Source organism: Nylanderia fulva, unplaced genomic scaffold (genome assembly GCF_048542155.1).
Source record: "Nylanderia fulva isolate GAGA-0341 unplaced genomic scaffold, ASM4854215v1 Scaffold770, whole genome shotgun sequence".
In the NCBI taxonomy this organism is placed as follows: domain Eukaryota; kingdom Metazoa; phylum Arthropoda; class Insecta; order Hymenoptera; family Formicidae; genus Nylanderia; species Nylanderia fulva.
Window position 1 is genome coordinate 40001 of NW_028190884.1, and position 6451 is coordinate 46451.

Genomic DNA, 6451 nt, shown 5'->3' on the forward strand with positions numbered 1-6451 from the left:
GAATTTCTCGCTCGCCCGGCGAAAGCAACACGCCGCGAACGGACTTGGAAGAATTTCTCGCTCGCCCGGCGAAAGCAACACGCCGCGAACAGACTTGGAAGAATTTCTCGCTCGCACGGCGAAAGCAACACGCCGCGAACGGACTTGGAAGAATTTCTCGCTCGCCCGGCGAAAGCAACACGCCGCGAACGGACTTGGAAGAATTTGTGGCTCGCCCGGCGAAAGCAACACGCCGCGAACAGACTTGGATGAATTTCTCGCTCGCCCGGCGAAAGCAACACGCCGCGAACGAACTTGGAAGAATTTCTCGCTGGCCCGGCGAAAGCAACACGCCGCGAGCGAACTTGGAAGAATTTCTCGCTCGCCCGGCGAAAGCAACACGCCGCGAGCGAACTTGGAAGAATTTGTCGCTCGCCCGGCGAAAGCAACACGCCGCGAACGGACTTGGATGAATTTCTCGCTCGCCCGGCGAAAGCAACACGCCGCGAACGGACTTGGAAGAATTTCTCGCTCGCCCGGCGAAAGCAACACGCCGCGAACGGACTTGGAAGAATATCTCGCTCGCCCGGCGAAAGCAACACGCCGCGAACGGACTTGGATGAATTTTTCGCTCGCCCGGCGAAAGCAACACGCCGCGAACGGACTTGGAAGAATTTGTCGCTCGCCCGGCGAAAGCAACACGCCGCGAGCGAACTTGGAAAAAGCGGCTTGTGCGGCCGGAGGTGTCGCTCGCCAACGAAAGCAACACGCCGCGATCGTACTTAGGTTACGGGCGGCGCGTGCCGCCGGAGGTGTCGCCCGCTAATCAAGGCAACACGCTGCTATCGGGCCTGGAAAATTTTCTCGCTCGCCGGCGAGAGCAACGCGCCGCGAGCGAACTTGCGCCTGTTCCCGAGTTCTCGCTTGTACCGCTAACGAGCGAGCTAAATGAGATTAATTAAATGAGGACGCATCGGAAAGTTTATTCGTGCAAACACTCCGGCTTCGCTTATCGGCATCCTGCCTGCATTCGTCCACGTATCGGTCGTAGAATCTCGAAGATTGTGCATCCGACGAGTGGTAACCGGGAATTAGCAGATATCGTAATAATCGTGTCGCGCGGTCGTGCGGAGCGTCGAAAAGTACGAAACCTTTGTCCAAAACGTATTTCCGTATCGTAGCATTATCTCCTCGTAGCGGCGCTACTCGCCGTCAAGTGCCCCGGAGGTACCGCCGGCGGGCGACGGACTTGGTGAAATCATTCGGTCGTCCGGAGGTGTCGCCAGTCCCGGAGGTGCCGTCCGTCCCCTAAGTTGACGCCGGCCGTTATGTGGTGCCGCACGTATAATCACGCCCGTAACGAGCCGTCTCGGTTGCCGCGCGCGTGATTTCGCATCGGGCGAGTGTTCCGTACCGTAATCGCGGTCACCGCAGCTTGCGTGTTGCGTATCATCCGTAATAATTCGAAATATATGTCTCCGACACGTGGGTTTGAGAGACACGTTTCGAGTTAGTAATCGGACAGCGCCCTCATGTCGAGCGAGCGCCGAATATTAAGTAACTTTCGTCCGAAACGTTTTTACGTAGCTCTCCTCGTTGCGGCGCCGTAAATCGTCGTTAAGTGTTCCGGAGGTACCGCCGGCGGTCGTCTGACATCGAGAGATCATTCGGTCGTCCGGAGGTGCCGCCCGTCCCGGAGGTGTCGCCGGTCGGCCGTGGTTCCCGGAGGTGTCGCCCGGTCCGAAGGTGTCGCCGGTCGGCCGTGGTTCCCGGAGGTGTCGCCCGGCCCGAAGGTGCCGCCCGGCCCGGAGGTGCCGCCGGTCGGCCGTGGTTCCCGGAGGAGTCGCCCGGCCAGGAGGTGCCGCCCGACCCGGAGGTGCCGCCCGGCCCGGAGGTGCCGCCCGGCCCGGAGGTGCCGCCCGGCCCGGAGGTACCGTCGGTGCTTATACCTTATTGTCCCGGCATTTCGTTTGTTTCCTTCTTAATTAATGCTAATTATCGTTGTTTGACATTCGCCATACGGCTATCGTGATAATATTTTATCGTACAATAGGACTTTTCAATCGTTCGCTCTCCGCGACAATGTCTCGATTGAACGCGCCTTTCGGCGCTCGCGCTCGCATACGGCCGTGCGTAGGACCGTGCGTCGCCGACCGCCTGGCCGGCCGGTTGGGTACTATAAGAGATACGTCGCGCTCGGCGCGTCGAACGAGTCGAGCGAGTCCGGACGAGTCGTAAACGTACTTTCTCGAGTCTCTCGCCACTCCGGCGTGTTTCGACCGCTCTCCGTACCGTCGCCGACCGCTTGGCCGGTCGGTTGGGTACTATAAGAGGTAGGAGAGATTAATATTGTACGTGTCGCTCTCTCGACGTTGACAAACGAAGAATCGCCCGAACGGGTCGAGAACGGATTTTGTCGAGTCGCGACTCTGACACGGAGAGAACATTTATATATAAAATGTTTGATTTTGGAAACCACGAATATATAAAATAATATACGATCGTCGCAGAACGCGCCGCCGCCAAGTCTTCTCATGCTTGGAGGTTGCGTGTCTCGCGAGAACGTACGTTCGACTCTCGCGTCGTCTCGTATTCCTCTTCGCCGGGGATTACGGTGCGGCTCTTCTCGTTCGTCGCCGAACGCGCGCTTAATTAACGCACACTTATTTATTACGAGCACAGCATTGCCACGAGTCGGTGTCGCAAGACCGAATGGCTCTTATGTGGCGCGCACGCCTCTAGTGTGTTGGCCGCGCGGTTCCCTCTCGTTTCGTACGCAGCAGCGGAATCGTCGCGCTTACCGAGCATCTACTCCACGGATACAAGTTTGCGGGAAGAGTTGCTTCTTCCCGCTCGCTTTGTACGCCGTAGCGAAATCTTATTGCTGGTCGTGTGCGGTTAAACGCGTACGAACCAGACAGAACAGTCCTCGACGTCTAAGCATCGCCATCGTCGATCTAGCGTCAGGGTGAATCGCGCGGTCTCTCGAGACCGCGCATCATAACATTTGGGAGAATAAGAACACGAGTATTTTGATCTTGTGGATTTTTGAACGGTGAGGAGGAGGAAGAAGAGGAGAGGCGGCGGCGTCGGGGGTTTACTCTCGCCTCCGTCGTTCTCTCGTACGCTTTACATAATAGCGTTAAACACAGCAGAGTGTCGCCGACCGGCTGAGCAAGACCGGCGGCAAATAAAATGGCACATACGAGCGAGTCGCGCGCGCGTCGGTGTTTCGGCATCGAACGCGCGCGCGCGCGAAAAAGAGCTAGCGACGAGTCTTCGGGCTCGCTCGCGAGTTACTCCCTTGCGAGTAACCGAACACGAAGCTCCCTGGTTGATCTTGCCAGTAGTCATATGCTTGTCTCAAAGATTATAAATGTAATTTATTTAATTACATTTTTATTTTTTAAATAATACATATATACGTTCCAAAAAATATAAGCCATATTATTAAATATGTACGTGTGTGTGGGTGTATAACTATCATTTAATACACATTCACGTTAAATCACATTATTTAATCATATTTAATAACTATATCACTAACATATATAATTAATACTTATAATAAATCATTTTTAAAGTAATTTTTTTTAAATTCTAGTTATCATTTTATCAAAATTATGAAAAAAAATTGATACAATTGTTAGAAAACTTAAATGTGCATAACTTTTTAATATATAGGCATTAATAAAATAAACATAGTGATTGTTAATTTTTTATGCTACAGCTACGCATAAAAGTACTAAAATGCTTAGAACTTTAAATTACTTTAATATTCAACTGTATATATTATTATAACTTTTCTCGTTTTATACTATATTTAAAAAATAATATTTAATAATTACTTTATTGCACTTACAACTATGCATATGTATTTAATACTGTAACCATTTAAATAATAAAATATATATATAATTACTGTGTATGAAATTAATACATTCAAAGTAAAAAAAGTACATATGCAAAAATAAACTCTATAAAATCTATAAATAAACGTAATAATAATAAACTGTGCAATAAACGTAATAATAAACGTTCAAATATTTTATTTATTATATATTAAAATTATTCTATTTAATAACCTGTCCTTTTCTTGTTTAGATCTCCTCATTTTCGCATCTCTTCTATTGTTCTTTCTTTTTCCTAAAAAGAAATATGTGATTGTTATACATAGGTGCAATAAGTCAATTCTGCAATAAATATTCTATACAAAAATAACAATAAGTTCTTAAATGTTGTATTTAATTTAAAAAAACTAATACACGCAATAATGAACAGATAGTGCATGTGTTCACCCTCTTTAAAATCAGTTTCTTATAAAAATAAAAAGTTTGAGATAAGATAATAAAATAGTTAAATTGAGGTATATTATATATAACTTACAAATCCATTCAAGATGGACTTGGACGCGACGCGGCACCTCGGGATAAGCGGATCCTCCCAAACACCACATTTCCCTGCGGCGGAACCGCGGGATTCGGTGCTGGGTTCTTTCCTGTTCGCTCGCCGCTACTAAGGAAATCCTGGTTAGTTTCTTTTCCTCCGCTTAATAATATGCTTAAATTCAGCGGGTAATCTCGCCTGCTCTGAGGTCGTCGCATAGTGAGTTTTCGTAGCCGTTTGCCTCCTCCGCGTCGCTCATCGTCGTCTCTCCTCTATAATATATCTTATAAGAGGGAGAGAGAGAGAGCGTCGAACGAGAGAGCAGCAGCGGCAGCACACGAAATACGCGAGAAGGCAAATCGCCGGGGCGCTAACCGCACACACACTCGTTGGTGGTAATGGAGACGATATATCGCGGGGTTCGAGATTCTCGGATCTCCCTTCTCTTTTATATACGAAATTCGGGCGGAATCGATTCGACGAGTACACGACGCGGCGCGCCGGTCCCCTTTTTTCGCTTTACGAAAATTTCGTTAGCTCGGACACGCGGTCGGCTCGCGATTCAAAACCCTTCTCCGTAAAGAGGTAAAGGATTACGAATGCTCTCTCCGCCGGACGACGACGCGCCGTATATTTCTCCGTAATACCGTTATGTGTGCGGGCAAGGGCGCCTCGGCATAAGACGCGCGAGCGCTATCGCACCGAGAGACGCGGCACAGAGTGCGAGAGCAGTCCGGTCAGTCTGTGTGATGTACGGAGAGGAGAGACGGTGAGACAAGCGCTACCTACTTTCGGGAGACAACGACGCACGCGCCGCTCTAGGGAAAGCGGTGCCATTCACCGTCCTGACCCTTTTTTTGGCCGTTTGTTGCTCCCTTCGCGCGCGCTCTTACTCTCATCCCATTTCTCCTCGGCTCTCGCGTACACACACGACTTGGATACACAAACACGCTCCCCCTCTTAATTCGCGCAGCATTCTCTGGGCGCGCGTTCGCCAACGTTTTACACGCTTGTGCGCTTCACCTCCTCATTATTATTATCATTTCGGTGTGTCATTTCAGACGACGCCAGGATTTGCACCGCGGCCGGTCGGCGCGGCACAGACACCTCGGGCGAACGTCCAACGATCGCTCGTACGCCCATTGTAAGCGTTGCACAGGGCACAGGCGACGCGCGCGCCATTCTCTGGTCGCCCGCGTCGTGGCCGTGCGCGCTTTTCGGGCGCAAGCAGTTTAGGGGTACTAAAACGACCCTCAGCCAGGCGTGGTCCGGGAATTGTATCCGTGGACCGCAATGTGCGTTCGAAATGTCGATGTTCATGTGTCCTGCAGTTCACAAGTTGACGCGCAATTAGCTGCGTTCTTCATCGACCCACGAGCCAAGTGATCCACCGTTCAGGGTAATCGTTCGAAATTTTTGCGTTCGCGAAGAAACGCGCTTCTCGTTCAACCATCGTGGTCTCTTCTCTCGGACGAGAGAGAGAGAGAGAATAATCGTGGTGGCTCTTCGATCAGCCTGTCCGCGCGCGTCCGAGGACGCGCGCGGACCGCCGCCTCTCGCCAGGGAAGGCTACGGCACAAAGATAGAGTTGTGTGTTTCTCGTTCGGAGCGTCTCTCCCGCAACGGGAGAGCCGGGGCGGAAGCTCTTTGAAGAAACCGTCGGACCGACATAGTTGACAGATTGGTCGAAATATCATCGATCCCTTCTCTGTGTTATATATATATATTATAATAATATATGGGGGTCCTCTCGCTCGGCACTCGCGGTCGCACACCGTGTGTTCTCGGCACGCTGACCGCTGCCCCGCGACAACGGGGAGGGCGCGCGTCGACGAACGTCGTGGGTGCTGCACACACGCGTGCGCGGGCATAGGTTACCACCGGTTCGCGCTCAACGCCGAATCGACGCTCTGTGTGTGTGTGTGGACGGAGAATGGCACACACACGAGCGTGATCGCGAAGCGTCTCGCTCCGAATCGTCGTCGAACACCGCCGGGCGCGCTGCTCTGCTTGCCGACTACTTTCGGTCAGAGAGGCGCGACGGCGTCCGTCGTTATATCAAAACACAACAACAAATTCCGTCAAA

General features: G+C 51.3%; 1 non-coding gene across 1 annotated transcript; it reads right to left on the reverse strand.

Annotated features, from left to right (window-relative positions):
- Nucleotides 1–5612: 5612 nt before the first annotated feature.
- On the reverse strand, nt 5613–5767 carry LOC146720132 (5.8S ribosomal RNA). The gene has a single exon (XR_014926200.1). It is a non-coding gene; the product is annotated as a 5.8S ribosomal RNA (ribosomal RNA).
- Between the last annotated feature and the right edge of the window lie 684 nt (nt 5768–6451).